Source organism: Brienomyrus brachyistius, chromosome 2 (assembly GCF_023856365.1).
Source record: "Brienomyrus brachyistius isolate T26 chromosome 2, BBRACH_0.4, whole genome shotgun sequence".
Classification (NCBI taxonomy): Eukaryota; Metazoa; Chordata; class Actinopteri; order Osteoglossiformes; family Mormyridae; genus Brienomyrus; species Brienomyrus brachyistius.
In genome coordinates, this window is record NC_064534.1 from 46164427 (window position 1) to 46185458 (window position 21032).

The 21032-nt window shown below is 37.7% G+C and overlaps 1 long non-coding RNA gene across 1 annotated transcript; it reads left to right on the plus strand.

The window, feature by feature from the left end:
* The first annotated feature begins 17044 nt into the window (after window positions 1–17044).
* LOC125721134 (uncharacterized) lies at window positions 17045–20603 on the plus strand. Its single transcript, XR_007385698.1, has 2 exons — window positions 17045–19258; window positions 19649–20603. It is a non-coding gene; the product is annotated as an uncharacterized LOC125721134 (long non-coding RNA).
* Window positions 20604–21032: the final 429 nt, after the last annotated feature.

Consider the following 21032-nt stretch of genomic DNA (forward strand, 5'->3'; position numbering starts at 1 on the left):
ACACACTCTCAAACACACACACACCATTCCCAATGAGAGGCTGCCACATTTCCACAAGGCGTGTTGCCGACTCTGATGCAGGGAGTCTCTTTCCCACTTCCATGAGATTGCGGTGTAAACATTTACTCTGTACCCAAAACCTCTGAAGAGTGACACAGATAAGGGGAAAGCAGCATAGTCTCAATCCCAGGAAGATAAAAGGCGATGGACGTGGATGGGGGGGGGGGGGGGGAGCTTTGGGGAGAGGTCGGCAGTGGGGGTGGGACAGGGGTCAGTGCCATCGCAAGATGTAAAGAATGTGAGAGGATGCCTCCTCCCCCCACAGGCCACATTCTGGGGGGCTGTGAGTTCTTCTTCACAGCCACATAGCAGGAATGCAGGGTAAAGCCATGCCAGCTCAGCAGCTACCCACCGGGGCTCCCATTCCACCAGGGCCACATGGATTCTAGCACGTATCTGCGAGAGGTGAAAGGGAGTGCAGCTGAGAAGGAGCCGCCACCTTTGATGGCCCCATCACCCTTCCAGCTTCTAACAAGTCCTGCACCCAGAGCAAACTGGGAAATGGCCAACTGACCCTGAGTGGGACACTAGCTCAGGTGCTGGAAGGCTAAATGCTTCTAAAGCATCATCCACCAGGCTGGCCATTGGTGCTCCAATGAGAGGTCCATCAGAGGTGGCCCACGTTCATGTTGGAAACCCAACAGAAGCTCATCGGAAGAACGTGAGCAAGCTCATTCAGCTTGCCCTGCTCCACCCCCCACTCCCCACCCCCCCTGCCTGAATCAGCTTCAGCCCTGTCTCCCATTATCTCTGATGTGCAGGGGTCTCTCAGGCACCCCCCTCCCCGGCTCTTATTCACTCCCTCCTTCAATCTCCAACCTGGAATTCCAGGATTGTTTGAACAAGGCTGACTTGCCAAGGAAATGCGTTTGCCTGTGGCCCATTGCCCTTTGACCCCATGCATATTAGGCACGCAGACAGTGGAGAAAAAAGCAGGAATTCCTCTGAAGTTGAATTTGTATACTTACACACTCAATAGAGGACCCAAGGGAAGGGCAAGACTGGGAATACAGGACACACACACACACATTTAAATAAACAGTATTTGTTTTCCTGGATTTTTGTTTTACTGATTAAAACACCAGATACAACAGATACAGAATCACCCAGGGGTGTAGGGGTCTTGTGCAAGAAACGTGGCAGTTCAGCTGAAGGTGAAAATGCTGATCACAATGCAGCACAATGGCAGTGATTCTGCACCCAGATTTTGCGTATTAGAAAACAGCCATCATTGCTTGGGAGCTGTAATTTTCACAACACCAGTTTTCACAGAAAAATATATATAATTACACTGCACTTCTCTAATTTGTGGTCAAATCTGAACTTGTCTGTGCCCTTTTGTGATTTCCATTTTGTTGCATTTTATTACGCCTAAATCTAGATTTTAATTTTATTTTATAAAATATTACAGAATTTTGTATGCTTTTACTGTTAAAACATACCTGCTAGGTACCTCCATGTTTTCACTTTCTAGATTTCTATCACAGAAATGTAATACGTGCCCAAACTCTCCCTTATGAAAGTGACTTTGGTGAGCATCATTTCGTTTTGAAGTCTGTTTTAAATGAAATTGAAACTGCAATGTAACCCTGAGAAAGTGTTTTAAAATTGGTTTTCTTATAGTTTTGGAGAAAGTTGCAGTAGAGACACTATCGATTTGGTGCAGTTAATGTTATGATAATTCTATGCACCTACAGCAGGTCTGGCTGTTAAAAGACAGACACATCCTCCTCTGATGCTGTAAATAAGCTTTCAAATACATTTTCATGTTTTAAAGTTGAAAGATAACTAAGCTTTGTTATAGTATTAAAATTTTATATTTAAATCCATTTTACTTCTAGAAAATACACAAATTACCACATATCAAATTATTACTGAATATTATACTGAAACATAAAACATTTTACTTATTCTCTAGATGAAAATAACTAGAATAAAGGATTTAAAAAAAAATAATGCAAAATTTTTATTACGCATGTTTGCATATGACAGATTGAAAATAGTTAATATAATTGGTCTTTTGAAATTGCTGTTGTTATTCAGCAAATAATATTAGCTGTAGTATTTTCACATAACTAATGTTCTAAAAAATCATGTTTGTAAATGTTCCTTATGCATATAGCTTTTTATTTCTAACAAATATATTTAAAATATTTATCTTATATCAATACATCCCCGTTTACAAAACAATAATTTTATATATATATATATATGGGCATTTTATGTATATAGCAAATGTTGTATTGTTATATGTGCCGTTTTGTTTACACTGTAAACAATTTACAAAAAGATTTTTTTTCTTGCTGTTTGCTGCACACTTAGGCAATTTTAAAACAGCATTTATTAACTCCACATATTTTGGATTAATTATTACTCTGGATTAGCATGAGTTTTTATTGTTTTGTAAAACACTTAAACATGGATTGAAATGTTTTCTTACATTGTTTTTGTAATGATGCAATTAATTTACTGTGTTTAAATAATGTTCATATCTAGTTGACGAAAAAATAATTATAAACCGTCTGCTGTGCCGTGTTACTGCGTTTTGCAAAACTGCTCCACATGAATTATCATTCGCTACGTGAGACATAAAAAGGACCATGAAATAAAGAAACTCGTTTAATATAATTTCAACCAAATTCTTATACGTGGTAAATACAGCAGCTTTGCAAGAAATCAGGCAGCTGCATTTAATGTTGTCACATAAGACGGGCTGCCAGTTATTTGACTCCAAATGAAGAATAAGAACTCGAACTTAAATCATGATTTCTGTAACTTTCTGTGGACCATAAGATTATATGCAACGTGGCAGCGTGGTACAGGAAACTACTTTGAAGACAGGAGGAACTAGTTTTTGAACCTTTATACCAAGTAAGCCAAAGCCTTGTCATTAAAACTGCTTCAAAGGTAAACATTATTACGATTATCTCTCTATAAATATCTAAATACTATGATACAACGGAACTAATTATAAATGCATACGTTGGAAACTATTATTTTGGTACGTTGCGGGGAAAAATAATACGTTTAAATGAAGATCACATTAGGCGAACTGGAAGTAACTTCCTAAAGTCATTAAGAAGGAAGAGCTTGACATCCAGGGAAGGTGGAGGCGGACACGCCTCTCGCGGCTTTTTCCACGCCTCTTTCCCGCTCCAAGTCCTCCGTTTTTTTGTGTTTACAGCAAGTCGACAAGGCATTTCTTGGCTATTTAACCAAGAGTTACAAAATATCCTTTCTGTTCTTTTTTGGCTACTCCAAGCTAATGTGAGACTTCGGTACGAATAGTGTTTCAGCTCTATTTATTCCAAAACCTTTCTTTACGTAGATGTATGGAACACGTAAATTTAAAATATTGCAAAATATTTGAATTGTCTAACATGGAAAAGGGTCCAAAACTTATGTACCCTCGCCTTGGCCCCAGTTCCAGTATATTTTCAGAGACTGATTAGAAACTATCTACTCTCTAACCTCTGTTAGTTAATGTATAAGTGTAAATAAACTTTGAAGATATTCTTACTAGGCTTCCAAAGGCAATCTTAGTTATATTCGAGTTTATATTTAAAACACATGATTTCTGTCTGGAGAATCACTGATTTAACAAATACATTTTGTATATTTTTACTAATCAATCAAGTTATATTCTGTTATTTTAAAATATGACCGTCGTCATGTTATAAATTTGAATATTTCGAACCAGCATCTTTTCCGAGGAGAATGTGGCAATCCCTCCCAAATATGTTATTACTTTTAAATTATTAACTATGGTCGGTTTCTTTTTTTGGTTATAAAACAGGTCTGTGGATTCGTTGCATGCGCACTGAGGCGTGTGGCTGTTCTGTACAAGTCCACCTCGCTGTGAGCTGGGCTGTCTGCGCTGCTCTTACCTCTGGGGTCGGGAGGTGAGCAGGTGGGGGCGCGATCTGGATGTCAGGTATGCACAGCAGGCCGACCCTGCCGCTCCCACGTCAGCCTCTGTCTCTGCCTGCAACTGGCGCCACACTGCCCGGGGAAACCTGAGAGCTTCTACGCACCTCCTGAACCGTGACATCTGGGGAATTCTGGGGATGCTGACCCCCAGGGTCAGAGGTCATGCAGGGGTCCAACTGTTTCCTCTTTTAGTACCTATAGAGACCTTTGGGATGGAGAAATATGTTGCCGTTTAAGGGAAATGGTCCACAGACTAGGCAGTTATAATAAATTCTGTTATTTATGTTTCCATTTCCAGTCCCTTCAAATGAAAGAGGAGAAGAGTTTTAAAATAACAGCGCGCCAGTCAGGGCAGGAGAATTATATTGTCTCCTGTTTTACGTAGCTGTTGTGTTTGTGTGGATCTACATGAGGCTCTTTGTGTGTGGCTGCCTGTGTTAATGAGCATGTGGATCTACATCAGTGAGTCAGAAGATGGAGGTTTTTGTTGGGATGGGGGGAGAGAGCGATGACCACAGCGAAACTGCAAAACATATGTGTGAGGATAAAGTGGCGTGTGTGAAGGTTGCCATGTTAGAGCACATCAAGGTCACAGTCATGCTAACAAGTGATAAATGCAAGCAATATCCAACAAAAATGTATCACCTTAAATCGGCATCCCTTATTGATTTAAGACACTCAGATTCACCAAAATAAAAGTTTTACTTGTATTGACTGAATGCTTCTTGGTTAAATGTTTACAAACAGAAAAACATGCAGATGTTAAGATCAGCTTCTGTAAAAAGATATTATTTTACTTGTTTATGGACTGAGCACATGAAACAAAGCTAAAACTGTCATTACCATTGTCATAGGAAGTGCCTGTAGCAGACAAAGGATCACCTTTACATGGGCAGACTTTACATTACGTTACATCACAGAATGCAGGTTAAAGTGTTCCAGAACCCTCACACTGAGGGGAGCAACTGTGCAGAAACACCTGCATGATCTCAGCGGGGAAACAGTTCTCCCGTTTATTTAATTGGTTAGATAAATAGCAACATCACTTGTGTATTAAATCCCTTATCCTCTTTTATTTTTAATTGCTTTTTGTTTCTAAACAAATGAGCTGCCTCTTTCTTTAAGTCATTTAAAGAAGCACTGAATATTTGCAAAGAAATCCTTGCTAATGTTATACTTAGAGACGTTTTGCATTTTATAATGCTCATTGGTTCCAATAACGGTTTAAATGTGAAGAGTATGTTGTCTGCATTTCATTAATTGGTCATGCATTGCGACGCACAAGCTAATGTAGAGTCACCAGTATGCAACTGTATCAACTGCTGATCTAATGGTGAAAGTTCAGCTGGGGACAACAGACAACTTTACACATAAAAACAACGGTGATGTAACAATGGTGAAATTAAGATGAACATATTTTGTTATGGAAACTGTTGGCTCAGTTCTGGGAAAAAAAAATTGCATTATAGATTGTTGAAGAATAAAATCCTGGGTTCTTCATGTTATGTATTGCTAGTAACTATAACTTAAATGTCTTGCATTACATATTACATGTGTCCATAACATGGGATGGAAAGAAATTTTTTATAACCTAATAAGAAAACAAACAACTAATTTTGTGTAAAAACTCTGGTATATTCCATCCATTTTCCAAACCGCTTATCCTACTGGGTCGCAGGGGGTCCGGAGCCGAAGCAATGGGCACGAGGCAAGGAACAACCCAGGATGGGGGGCCAGCCCATCGCAGGGCACACTCACGCGACTTTGGTATATTGCACACCTAAAATTTAAATGGTTATACAAATAAAAATTCTCTCGGGCCAATTCACTTGCTGCTTAGATTGACTTAACCGAATTGTAACTGAAGTGAGTATTGTACTGCTGAGAGTTATATTGTAGGTCGGGAGAAAGTGGCTGACAGTATATTCAGATTGTGCCACAACAGGTGGGTCTTGTGCATTTTCTGATAAATCGGTATCACAAGACTAGTAAGTCTTATTTATCTTAATTTATAAACAACTGTTATCTTACTTGATGCAGTATCTCACTTCAGAGCCATTAAACGTTAAATATACAAACTGAGTTCCACTTAACTCAGTAGGAAGTGCCACTCTTAGATGCGTTTAATTAAACCAGTTAAAGGTATGTTCAATGGCTGTTTGATTTGTAATCTATTTGGTAGCAAACACAGTATGTATGTGTCATTGTTTTTCATAAGTATGTCCTGTAGAACAGATTGGGGCCACTTTCAAATACCTATATAGTACATGTGCCGCTGCATTCGGTTAATCATTCTTAAAACTTGGGTCTTTCTTCATCCTTGATGATTTGGGAAAAATTGAATAGGCAGGGTCTGTTCCACTTTCTATTCAGACCATTACAGATGATAGATTATGTTGATGCCACTGTTTCTGAATGATCACCAAAGAAGCATGTAAACATCTCCAGGGCTGTCTAAACATTTAGCTTAAATTACAGAGAGCAAAACTAAAGCTTTGCTTAGTTTTCTCTGTTATTTGCTCACCTCCGTAACACAGATAATAACAGTTATAATATTTTCCCACAAACTAAAAAAGGATGAGATGAGTCATGGTTGGTGTTACTGAAAGTCATCTTAATGTCACTAAAAGGGATGGGGAAGACAGTGGATCATTGCTTATTGTTTAAATTAAGTCAATTAGAGAAATCTTACCTGAATTTTGGACACGGCCTCCAAGGAAGACTGCTGTCATCGGCAGCCTGCACAGGTTTGTTTGCTGTGCTCCTTTTCAGGTTCATTCTGTTAACGTCCCTCAAGTGGCAAAGGAACATCTCCTGTAATCATTCCCTTGCAGATTTTGAAAGAACGTCACAAGCTGCCTCTTTCAGAAAAGGTGACTGATTAAATTGTAATGGATTTCTAAAACAAAACACTGGTGGCCTGTACTATGAAGCGGGGTTACTGGCTTATTTGGGCAACTTGTCGGATTTAAAGTACCACAGTTTAAATGGACTTCATTTTCATTCACTTACACTAGACTACTTAGACTACCTTAAATCTGACAAGTTACCCCGATAAGCCAGTAACCCCGCTTCTTAGTACAGGCCACTTTGGATTGAATATTATTGTTGTTATCAGAATTATTTCCACTATTAATAATAATAATTAATAATGGACTACTCTTGAAGTACTCTAGAGAACTGTGGCTTTTATGCCATTGTTACTTTTTGTCACTGTGCAGTAATCTTGTAATTGATAACAGGATTTATATAAAATGGATTGAATTTGAAGCAAATTACAAGAAGACAGTTATATTGTAAATCATCATTATATGGCCTTTGGGCATCATCCACACTTCCAGGGCAGAAATGTGTGTGTATCTGTCTTACATGCAGATCCACCCTTCTATGTGTATGTATGTGTGAATGTGAATGTCCACATGGTTTCCCGTGGAAAACACCCAGTTTGGGGGGGGTTGGGGCCTATATGCCACCCACCCGGCTGGAATGCCATGCATGCAATTAGTGGAGCTTGTAGCAAGGGCTGGGCTTTGAGGCCTGGGGGGCTGGGGGCCAGAAGGTGCTGGACATGGTCTGCAGTGAGCGCTGGGGGGAGGGGTGTGCACGGGCAGCTGGGGGAGGCTGCAGGGTGGGGGGATCATCATAACAAAAAGGAGAAACAGACCAGTAGTCATACATCTCCCCCTAAGAGCTAATCCAGGGAGCCTCCCCCTTCTAGTCATCAATACCCATCAATGGCCACTGGCCTCCAGTCAATAGCCCCCCTTTTGATGAAATAATAAAAGGGGGGGGGGGTGAGCACAGAATGAGGGAGCGCAGGAAACCTACAGCTCCATTTTGGATGGAGGGCAAATGGGACGGAACAGGATGCTTTAATTGTTCCACCATCCAATAAAACTTTCTGATGCACATGTATGAACATTCAGTGCACAGCAAGCTAGTCAGCGACTCCTGAACTGTAAGATGACAGCAATCACTTTAAACTTAATAGAGTGTCACCCTTTTATGGGAAGTCAGCCCCTGTCAATCAGCAATGTTGTACAACTCTGTATTGAAACTAAAACACAAGTTATATATATATATATATATATGTGTACTACAATATAATGTTAAACAAACTTACACCATGTGATTAAGTTGTTGGTATAAACTTTTCTTGGTGAACATTTTTTGAATGATAACCAAAGAGCAAATGTTTTACATTTTTGAGTATGACAAGAATTAAATAACCTTAAGTATGCTCTTCTTAATGAAGACAAAAATATGGTAAAACATTGGAAGCAGTTTTACTTCTGCATATCATCCCACTCCAAGATGTCAAATAAACAAGACATAAAAACAATCAAATAAACAAACAAACAAACAACAAAGTTTTTACAACATGCAATAAATTACACTCTCTAAACCAACACATACGATAAATTAATTAGCATATAATAATTTTTTAAATGTGTGAAGATGGGATAATAATCATTTAAAAAATGTAATAACTTCAGCCTCCGTAACTTCATATGTCTGGCTCGTGCTGCTTGGTAAATTAATTACTTTTTAGATGGGATAATACAATGTTTTTTTTAATCATTTCTCATGGTGATTAGCATTTTATTAAAATTACTTAGCAGTGATAATGGGTGGAAAACATACATGTGTAAGCATATAATTTAATCTTTAATCTTTAAACTTCTTAAAGTAATTAATAATATTCATGGGGGAGAATCAACATTTCTCATAAATATGTGTGTGTGTGTGTGTGTGTGTGTGTGTGTGCGTGTGTGTGTGTGTGTGTATGTACAATGAATACGAATTGTATTTATATCTTTTTGGAAATGTATTAGGTATGTGTGAGCTGGTACCCGTATCCTTATGGGGACACAATGTCCCCATAACGTGATAAATATCCGTGTTTTTTCCATTATGGGGAAACTCTATTTTATAAAAATCGATGACTGCTATGAAAAAGTTAAAAATATTTTGTATTTTGCTTGGTTACTTATCGTTATGGTTAGGGCAGGGTGGGGTTAAGGTTGTCATAGTTAGCATTAGCATTTTTCCCATAAAAGTGAATGAGCGGGCCCCATAAGGATAGGTATACCCTATGTGTGTGTGTGTGTGTGTGTGTGTGTGTGTGTGTGTGTGTGTGTGTGTGTGTGTGTGTGTATGTACAATGAATACGAATTGTATTTATATCTTTTTGGAAATGTATTAGGTATGTATTCATTTTTATTTGGTATTATTTATGGCCTAGTGTTTATTAATTCCTGCTTATTTCAACGATGGTGTATAAATTGCAATGTAGTTACATCAATTTATTTCAGAAATATATTCATTTTAGACTATATGTTTTGGTGTGAATTGAGGCAGTAATAACAGTGACAATTGCTGATACTTCAATATTAGGAAAAGTGATTTTTACTGTATACGATGATACAAAAAAGAAGAAAAACCTCAGTTTATAGCATCTTCTACATATGTTTCTATATAACATATAGTGTAAAGAAATTATACATATAATTAATATTTATAATAGGTTTGATATACTGTCATTCGATCAATAAAAACGTAGGATCTTGGGATAAAAATTTACGTGTACGTACGATGGGTGGAGACACAAACAGAGTGCGGTTTATTCTGCGCGATTTTTTTATTCAACGAGCACTCCGCATATCGATTTCGATTGGTCCAGATGGAGAGCTAGAGGTGTCTCAGCCAATTGTGCTGATTTTGTTGAGACGTTTCTCCATTAAACTCAACCGAATGAAGGCTACTGGTTAGAGCAGGAACCATAAGTCAAGAGGGTAGATGAAACTTTAACTTTAAATGAGATTGAAGAAAAAATAGTGAAAGGGTTTAACTTGTTTTTTTCCGTTTCTCTTCGTTTTCCAGACACCACAACAGTACCAGTTTTCAAAGATCACGTGTCTAGGGCCTGATTTTAAAATTCACGTGCGTATGTAGGACGCATATGTTGCCTTTGACATAGTAAACGAGTAATTTAAAAGGAGTTAAATTAGCGTGGTTAGTTCGCATTAGCAAGTTAGCAGAGAATCAGTCACATTACATTGACAAAAAATAAACTGTAGAAGTTTTGTGAAACAACATCAATGACACAGCTGACCTATATATTCTTCAAAGTGTGAAATATTGAAAAGGCGAAAACATTTACTAACATGAGTATCTTTAGTTCCATATAACTTTGCAATTATATCCATTCAATGATTTGATGCATTTTACATTAGGTAATGATCAGTTGTAACAAATGTTTTTGGAAACGTAAATATTGATTATAATGTGTTTTATTCAACAGTTATGTATTTCTCTTTTGACACTAATACAGACTATAGTAGACTTATATAAAACCGTATGTATTATTATTATGAATATTAAGAATATCATAATTTTGTTGTGTTTTCTGTCATGTTAAAATTCTTCAATTAAAAATATAAATACAAAACGGTGAGGGGAAAACGTTTAAAAAGCTTTATTAGACCTTATTGTCTTTGGTTTTAAACATCGTGATATGCAGTGTGTTTGAAACTGGACACACAAGATAAGTGAAAATGCTACTTTTTAAAAGAGTATTAAACATAATATCCAATACAGTTCCCTGTACGCACCTCATTCATCCCTGTTTCTGGAAACGAGCATTTTAAATATTCTGGAAATATTTACGTATGTCCTGGGGATTCTGTGATTACAATTATTTGGAACAGAAGTCAACCACGTGTCTTCTGGCTAATCGCTGCTCTGATAAATCTCAGTTTGGTACTGTTTTGCGGCAACTAGCACGGCGATGAACCTGTACATTTGACATTTTATCAATAAGAAGCATGAATGCATGCAAGAAATACGAGCTTTACTGAAGTATATCTAAGACATTAAATTATGTTGTTTTAATATATTTTTTTAATGATTGCATAATTAATGCATTATTAACAATCAAAACTATAGTTAAAATATATATTGCCCATATTTGGTAAACTAGTGTTTTACAAATTTAAGTAGTGTTCTTCTTATCTAAGGACACTTAAATTATTATAAACACGGCGGAAACATGAGCTACCAGTTTCTAACGATGCGACTTTACATGCGGTGTGCTGCCCTACAAAATACTTCGTGTGATTGAATATAATTCTAAACGAAAAATAATCTTTTGTAGTCCCTACGGGCCTAAGCATTAGCCAGCTATGTGATCCCACCGAGTGCGGCAGGTTTGAAGTAGGCCAATATATGACACATATATATGTTTGTCTTATATTTTAAAATGGATATAGTTTTCCATCAGTTATTGTGCTGGCCCACCTACCATTTTTCTACATCCTTCTTTATTCAGCCACATCTCCGCCTTCTCCCCTCACTATCCGCCCCCCAGCGCCCCTCACCCCGCCACACAAGGACACAAACGCACGACCGTGTGCGTGCCCGTCCGCCAGCCCTCAAACAACAGTTCCCTGTATATAAAAATGTTCATAATTTATAAAAGTCTCCATTGCAAGTCTTTTAAATCAGCAGTGCGAGAGTCCAAGTATATATTTTTACGAATATGTTTTTGTGAATGGCGGACTGAGGAGATGAGTAGGTGAATAATGAATGAATGAATGAGTGGTGTGCGTTATGACAGAAGTATTCCTCTAGAATCTTAGGATGCATTTAAATTCACGCCCTGCATTACATCAAAAGCAGTTTGCCGATTAACTGCACAATCAAGTCCCCGCAGAACAGGGGGAGAGAAGGGTAGCGAAAGGCGGGCTCTTTTCCGCAGGACAATACCATTATTTAAGCTCCATTGGCCAGGAATGCCAGATTTCACAGCCCAGTGCTTTCCTCTAGGCATCGACCGGAGTGCTTCCAGAGAGTGGCTGACTCCGAACTCGGGTCTCCCAGCCCCACCCTTACTGAGAATAAAACCTATAGCTCACCTCTGCATTAATTTGTACGAAGTGCTATCATACCCCGAAGTGTGACATCAGGTATGTGTCATTCATATTTCGCTAATATTCAGTATCTTTTATATAGGGTCACTTAATATACTTTACTTATAACTTTACGAAAACGCATTTGCACAAGAATTAAGAAAATAAGAACGAATATGATGAAAATCATAGGCTATATTCATTCATAACATGAGCAAAAGTGCAATTTCAGTACGAAAGGATTTTCATTTGGAATTTGATTTGATTAACAACCTACTAACAGTCCCTTCAATAGCAGAATGACTAGTTATCAACAACCAAATTCTCCCTTGACATTACAACGATTATTTGCTAATTATATGGCATTAATTCTCAGCTGACTTCCCTGTTGAATCATATTGCGTCTGAAACTGAATAACACTTCACAATAATGCAAAATAAATCACTTTAAGAGCATAGGCTACTTAATGCAAGTGCGAGTGCTCAAACTTACGACCCAACACGTTTGGACTTCTTGATTTACCTCCTACGTGTGTGTGGGCTGACGAAACTATAGCAATAGAAAGTCAACCTTGCGCCGAAAAGGCGGGTAATAAGAAATTTGTGAATGGGAGATTGTGTTTGTGTATTCATTGTTAAAATAAAAGTATACTATGACGCTCCTTGGTATATGACCAATCCTGTTACTGATAAAATTGTTAAATATCCCGTAGTTTAACCAATAGAAAATCAGACAGCAAAGACTAGCGCAAGAAATATCCAATCGGAAAATGGTATGCAAATTAGGAATTTGTTTCAGCAAGAGCTGAATGTCAACTAGTCAAAGATGGAGTCTGGAAGCGAGAGGCCGTGAGGTTGGCAATGGAGGATTTGCAATTTTTATTTCTTGATAAATTTAATTTTAACGGCCAAACTGCATTCAAACAAGACGGAAGAAAAAAATAAACAAAGAGATCACAAAGGAAGGTGGAGTCTTTAAGAAGGCGTGTTTTCCATGTCGCACATCCAACTTTTTCTTTTGCTTTTCTGTTTTTGGCTTACGGATTGTGTCTCCTTTGGCCAGGTACCATTCATGAAATCTGGGGTCCCTCTTTCTTTTTGTGAGTAGCATCCGGGTGATTGGGTGCAGATGGCGGGAGCAGTACGCGATTTGGGGTGGAGAGTAAAGTGTACAAGGGTCATTTGAAAGAATTGCCAATAGGGAGGTAATTGGCTAGAAAGGGGATTGTATTTTTCCCCAACAGACTGATTTTCTGTGGACTGCAAATGGTACGTAAAGGAGTCCAGAAGAATGGGCACCCATGCTGTGATAGCATTGTCAATTGTTCGCTGAAAACATTTACGGTGTGCTTGATACTTTTTAAACTTAGGCAGCTATTGGTAAGACTAGAGTATCAATAATTAAATTAAAACAATTCTTCCAGGCACCTATACCTAAGCTGTCTGTAAAACATGTGTACTGAAACCCTTGTGTATATAATGCATAATTTCACAGTTGTGCACTGAATTATTGAAGAGTTGAGGAACCGTGAGTGTTGGGTAGGTTAGGTGTCAGAATGAAAGTGACAATATACTTATATGCGTGTTAGTGTGTGCACGCAAATGTGTGCGTTGAACAGATACAAGTATATCCCACACTTTTAGAGTCATACACGTGCTTTTTCTTAGAAGTATCGTAAAGGCGTCTTTAATTATGTGGAATGCTGTTTCTTTAAAAAGTCTTACATCTAATCTTTTGTTATTATCTAATGTTATTATTTCTAAAGTGCATGCAAGCGGTTGTTTGCAAGGTTAATGTACTTAAGAGTGCAGCCTATCTAAACCATGTTATTTTTAATACTTAACATTCGAAAATGTTGAAAGCAGACATTTTAGAGTAACTCGTTTTGTTTTTTGGTTTTTTTTTACAATTGAAGCATGGGGGCAAATAATTTATCTTGCTGGCTAAACCATGATGCTGCTGAGACACGCTAAGACGACTGTGTGGAAGCGAATGCATTCATGTGATATAACACATCCTAAATGTTGATGTTTAAATGCTGTCTCTGGCCTTAGCCAGCTAGTGATTCTAACAGCTGCCAAACAGTGTGTGACAGAATAACAACCGTCGTTCAGCCTCCGCCCCCACCCAGTCTCGCGAACTGGGAACAGTGTTTTAGGTCGCCACTTTGGCAAAAAAGATACGAATAGTACCCATTAAATTAAACAAGTCTGATGTTGCTTGTCCACTCAGTGTCCTGTTAGTTATTTTTAAACTAACGTGTTCCTGCATATTTTAAGATAAATAAGAAAGAAATATTATTTTTAAAACCTATCGTTTTAATTGTTTCTTACCTTACATTTCATTCGTTTTCAAAATCTTACCGTCTGCATTGGCAGCAGTTAAAAAGCATTTTAGAAAAGGATTCATTTTTAACCCGAATGCAGATGTCATTCCGAATTCTGAGTTATGATTAGCATTCATTGTTTTCATCTTCACGTTGCTGTTTTGGGGGTATTTTTAGGTGCTTTGAGATTATCGATGCATTAGAATTTCCTAGTTTAAAAGTTAATAAAAAAATAACTTTTAAACTACAGGAACCTCTACTGGCATTTTCAATTACTTGTAAAAGGAGCATTAATTTAAAGTTACTGCTGTAGTTCGCTTTGTTTCGCCTACTTCCCCTCTTTTCAGGTGTTAAGTTACTTGTTAATTTTAGTTTCATTTAAATTTTTAAAAGACTTTAAATTCATGTTGATTGTTTATATACATGCTAGGTAGAATGATATGCACGCAAATGTGCTATTTAAAATCTGCTTTTGGTTTGAAAATAAGTTTATTCCAATAATGTATATTGATATTGACAGTCAGTTTTAATTTTGTTGTCCAAAGCCCTTTTTCTGTTGTACTACTGGAAAATGAGAAGAGCAGTGCAATATTAAAAGGGCATTGGCTGACAGAACGACCCCCCCCCCAATTCCATACATATATGTACACGCACACACACAAACACACTGTCCCATCAACATCCTTTACATAACGTCTCCTTTAAGATTCTACAAACGATCCTTTACGAAATTAAAACGTACCAAATGTAAACTTATTCAAATGTATTTAAGCCTACCTAACATATTATTATTATTAATATTATTATTGTTATTACTTTGTGTGAGGTGTTATTACAAAACAAAACCCTAAGAATTCATTAGTATTGTCATTATACGGGTAGTTTTATAATGCGCGATCTTTGGGGAATCCAATTCAAGTTTGCAGAACGCAGCTTAAATTTACGCGTCTACAGTCATTGAATGTATTTCTTTGCTCTTCTCAGTTTATTTGGATTAAAAAATGTTCCATTTTTCCTACGGAGCTTGAATTTATATTAATGTTTGAAATCTTATAATTTAATCTCTGGGGATTAAAGGTACATGTAATATAAATTACATTGAAATTAAATATTTTATCAATTATCAATATTCAAAATATCAAATACATACTGGCCCAAATATTAGCTGTAGCCCTGGGTACCCCATATAAAGAAATTTATCAAAGGTGTACACTGTTTGCTGATTTGGAAATCCTGCACCAGATTGACTTTGATTGTGTTAAAGAGAGTCAGCGGTGAATTTCTGCATAAATTTTATGTGCTACGACTTTCCCATTTTCTTGACATTTGTCTGTATCTGTGTAACTACAGAAAACTCCCATGTTCCTCTCTCACCAATAACTGAGCTAAGGTCACTTGCTCTGACGATGTTGCACTACTGTTCCATCCATTGAAGCAGTGCAATAGTATTGTCATAGCACTAGGCCTTCGCCAGTACTGCCAAGACCGCTGCTATTATGTTCATGCTCATGTTAGAGCCTGTAGTTACACTGACACATTTCAGGACCCCTTACTTTTCCAACAGTTCCTATCAAAACCATACATTTAAGGAGGTTACACTAATTACAGGTGTTCACGGTAGGTTAGGTGTGTTATTTAAAGTATAGCGCAGAATTTAAAAGTAATATTTCCAAATAATCACAATAGTGACCTGCTGCGTACAAAAGGAAGCCCTTTTCGTGTAAGGCATTTCTATACGAAGGAACTTGAAGTTTCTCACAGCACGCAGAAAAGGGCCTCCAAGCCACGCCTCCAAAAAGGGAACATTTTGTTCACCAAGAACTTTAGAAGTCCTCTTCACTTGCTTAGAAAACCACGTGTTGGATTGAGTAACACTTGAACAATACTTTTAACTCACATATACTGTCTAAAAATCTGATTTGCTGACTTGATTGGCCTTTGGAATATACGTTTTGTGATTTTCGCATAATAAACCCCTGTTTAAACTTATGGTAGGTAATGATGGCAGGTGATATTACAAATTTAAAGTTCAATATAGCTATATTTGTTAGGACTAAATGGCATTTCGCCAGCAGATAATACAACAAATTGTTACTGTATAGGAGATTTAAAAATAGACCCAATAGGCGGATTTTTATTTAAAATCTATTGCCTATTTCACATCTACAGTGAGATTATGACTTATTTATATGGAAAAACAAAGGTTCCATGATACATCTGCGCTTCAAAATGTGTTCTAGGCGTTTTTGTTGCGCAATCTATTAATGCTGAAACCCAAAAGTGCAATAATTATCTATAATAATTCCCCAAAAAACTGCCGTACAATTCAACACTCTCCTACGAATTGCGTACGTTCCATCACCTAGCAAAATGTACAATTTGTGCATAATACTTAAAACACGGGAATTTGCAATGAAACTCTCCGTGAGATGGTCTGTTTCAGGTAAATTGAATTTTCTCATATTCACCGGTCTGGTCAACATTTCGTTATTAGTTATTTTCATCTTATAAAGAGTTTTCGTAATTTCTGAATTTTTAGGATAGCAAAATCTTGATACAGAATAACTGTGAACAGAGAACAATGTGTCTGCACGACAATACAGTGAACAGTACCCCATCGTTCACAGTTTAAATTTAAGTTATGGGGGAAATTCTGCAAATATGTCACATTTTGAAACATAATACAGCGGCAGAAAGTGAGTGTTAAAAGAAATTACGTTGTGTGGGAGGAAAGATTAACTTCCTATTTGTGGCAGGTGGGGGGGTGGTCTGGGGGGTGGGGTGGGAGTATTTTTGAGGAATGCGGGTAGGCAGGTCTTATACTGTGACTGGGGGGAGGGGAACCGCTTTGGGGTAAATTTCATCCTTGGTCACTGAAAGTCGACCAAAGAAGCTTCCCTGCAGTCCTTGTAGGCTTTGTAACCCAATATCGTACGTACACACATACGGTTGGTTTCAACATGCAAGACAGACTTATTGCAATAGATACATTTCGTCCAGACTATTATTTCATACCTTAATTCATAGGAAGTGATTATGATTCGGTATTGCTAGTTTGTGACGCTGATTAGAAGTGGGTTTGAATTAATCTTTGGCTAAATCTGGCGGGTTTTTTTCTTTTTTACATAAGCCGATATACGTATATATTTGGACATGTGGAAAATATACATCACATATTTCTTGATGAAAAGCATACAACGTTAAAATGTTATTCCGCACCCAACGAGTTTTCTTTTCTTCGCCTTATTCCGCTTAGCCTTGGCTTGACCTAAGTAGGGTGAAAAATAGATGTACAGATGTCACATGGGTCTGCCCGATTGCGCGTACTGTTGGCTAATTGCTACTGATTCTTTTTTGGTAGCCTATACGATTACAACCCATTCAAACCTTTATAAACGAGGTTGTACGATATATGCTGCACAAAATTTGGAGGCCATAAAATCTATGCTACAGTTGATTTTACTGTTCTGATATATCATGGAGTGCTGTTAGTCTGCAGGCAGGTCAAATCTTGCTTGACAGTGTGGAATCCTCAAGTAAAGATGTGAACTTGTAGTAGCTTGCCACACGTTGGTAGGCCAATAAAGGAATGCGAGGCTCTGGTAGGAAAGGAAACAACTAAGCGACATGTAGAAATGCACCAGCTATTTTCACAAGCATTAATCAGTCATCTTAATTATGTCTTCGGTTTTCAAACTTCAGACGTATGATTTCAATTAGGAGTACATTTTAAGTAGGACCGTAAAGTGTGTGGCGATCTCTGCCTGGCTTTTAAATTACTTTAAAAAGGTGTGTGCTTATATTTGGCTTATTGGTGAAATTTTAACAGAAAACTTGTTCTATTAGTATTTATTAAATGTTCTGTTCTTTGGCAGTTACTAGACGCGAACAAGGAGCACAGAACACAAGGATCTGTCACGTCTGTTTTTCTCTTGTAGTCTTTTGAGTTTAATAAGGGTCAAAGTGCGAAATTTCTGTCACTGAAATATACTCCAAGATATTGTTTTTACAGAATGTGGCGAATGTGCGAATTTATACACTAATTTATTATAAAAAACAGGGAGATATAGTAAACGTACAAGTTTATTTTACTAAGTTAAATGTAGGCCTGTGTATTTGTAATATGTATATTTGGATAATTTTAACAAATCATATACGTTTAATGTGTAACCGCTGAATGTGTGATGATTGTCATAACTGTAATAGGATTTTTTTTCCTACAAAAATAACATGGTTATCGAAATCGAATTAAATTGGAATTTAACGTTCAGTTCAGTTACTTTCCCATTTATGAATGTTGATTATTTTTTAGGGTTTCAAGTGTCTCCGTGTATCTAAACATTTACATAGTCTAGTTGCCGTTTGAGATCATGAATAGTTAACACTACCTGCGGAATCTAGTATAAAATGTAGCGTCTCTCTTTTATTTTTTAAATATAGGCATATGTAATTACTTTACTGCTTTTGTTTTTGCGCCCGTAACATTTTTTGAAAGCCAGTAAATGAATTTGGCATATATGGCCTATGTTTAACACTTAATTCTATGTAATGGGTTACTTGCTACTTAAGGTGGGAATACTAAACATGCAAATAGTCCGTGTGTTAATGACACACTTCGCCCGGGTTAATACAGAATTAGTAAACATATTAGTATTGACAAAGGTCTTGTCTAACTCTCTGCCGCCTTTTGGTCGCTGACTTTGCTTACGTATATCTGGGGACGGCAGGCACTCTGTCTGCCATTGCTGTGTGGAGCACAAGGGATCTCTGTGGTAAATAACAGATCGATGAGGAATTCTTAAATTAGTCAGGAATCCGTGAATTAGGGGATTGTCTTGCCACTTCCATTTCCTTTTAATCACTAGGAAAGAGGAAGTCTCTCTCTCTCCCCCTCTTTCTCCCCCTGCATGTGGAGAGAGAGAAGAGTGCAATGATGTTTGAGAGGACGGAGTACGCGTATGAGAAACTAAAACGTACGAAGCCAGTATTTTCGCAATTTGTTTGTGCAACGCATTGGATTCGGAATACCAGGTATTTAACGTTTTCGGTTGCGAATGTTATGGCTTTGTCACGTATATGTTTCGAAATATATATTTTTTTCGTTTCGTTCATGCTTCTGTAACATGTTCCAGTGTTGTTGTGATTGTCAGTTCTTGTAATGCGTTAACATACAACTATAATCGATTCCAACGTTATGTTCAGCTAGGTAAAAGCGATCAGAATATTTGCCTGTGCGTTGCGCAACAATACGCATCATCCAGATTGGCTGCTAAGGTAATGTCATAAAAATGCACATGTTGCTGTATATAAAAACTGGTAAATGCGTCGTGTGGTGGCATCGAGTCAAGGCTCAAATGCGGAGGCGAGGAATTCCAACTAATGGCTAATTTTTCAAGCACGCGCAATTCTCGTGCCCGCCAGCAGGGCGACGCGGAGTCAGGAATTCTCACGACGTCAGCAAGAGGGCCACGTGACGCCCGTGCTAAGACGTGTGCAATTCCATTGGAAACCTGCATAATTCCAAGCTTACAGGTAGGTATTTTTGCCTCACGGTTCGTGTTCTTGCCATGATCAACGTGTGACATCAACTGGATTTTTGTATTGGTTAAAATCCTCAACGTTGCCTTACAGACGAGACCCTATCAATATTGTCTCTGCTTTTTTGCTTATTGATGGAGTAGTGCAATATTGCTTATAGGGTCTTGACTCTGAGGAATTTTCAGCAATTTCTTTGACGTTTGGAACTAATGTATTGCGTAGTTTTCGTAGACGACAAAAATAATTCTATTTTTAATTTTTTGGAGTTGGAGGGATCTTCGCTACATCTCACACCTTTTGGTTAGTTGATTTGGTCGTGTCGCTTTCATACGCAATGCGTGAATGACTTGGGCCCTTATGTTGTAAAATGAAGTGTCTCCTTTTTTGTAAACGACTTCGATAGAAACTGATCATACAAAATCTTTATTTGCACTGTGGGGCAAGCCATTCGGAATGTGTGTGTGTATAACTAAACTTGCCTTCTCAGGTGACGCCGAAGACGACAAATGTATTCTTCACAACGGATTATTAAACTGAATAATGAAATGCAGAGTTTTAGTCTCCGAGATGGTGGCCCCTGCGCCCTGGAACTAGGTGGTCCCAAAACTATTTGAATGGCGGCCAGTGTGTGTCCTCTGTACTTAGCGCTATTGCGAGAAAGCCAAAGAAAATGGCATTGTCTTAGTGCTAAGGGCTCTGGTTCTGTTTAATGCATTAATGCCATTAAATGATATCCACATTGCAGTATAACACGTCTAACCTACAGTTTAGTGTAGAACGATATTTAGTACAGTATGTTAGTCTGGCGATATTCTGGTACTTGATTTGTTCGAACTTTAGAGCGTGTCTCTTGCATATGATACAGAATCACGTTGTGTGGATGGATGGTTTATTTTTCTGCAGGCTCCGTATGTACACGTAGTCAGTCCTTAGTCTGGATGTTTTGAGCAGTTGCAAGCGTACGTATAGGTTTGTTTATTTTATTAACCTTATGATATGCAAATGTTTTAATAGACTATATAATATAATTGAAACGTACCCCGTATAGATGTTATATTGGTGGAGTAAATTCGATTTAATTATACCACGTGACTAATATTAAAGGGAAGGGTATTTCATTTGAAAAGCGTTTTAAGGTTTTTCTGTAATAGGTCAAACAAGTGAAAAACTGACGGAATTTTCAGCTTCTGGTATGTTGTTACTTTATCACAGACCCCAACGATATTGCAATCATTTAAAGGGCAACATGTTACATGAGTTATCCTCT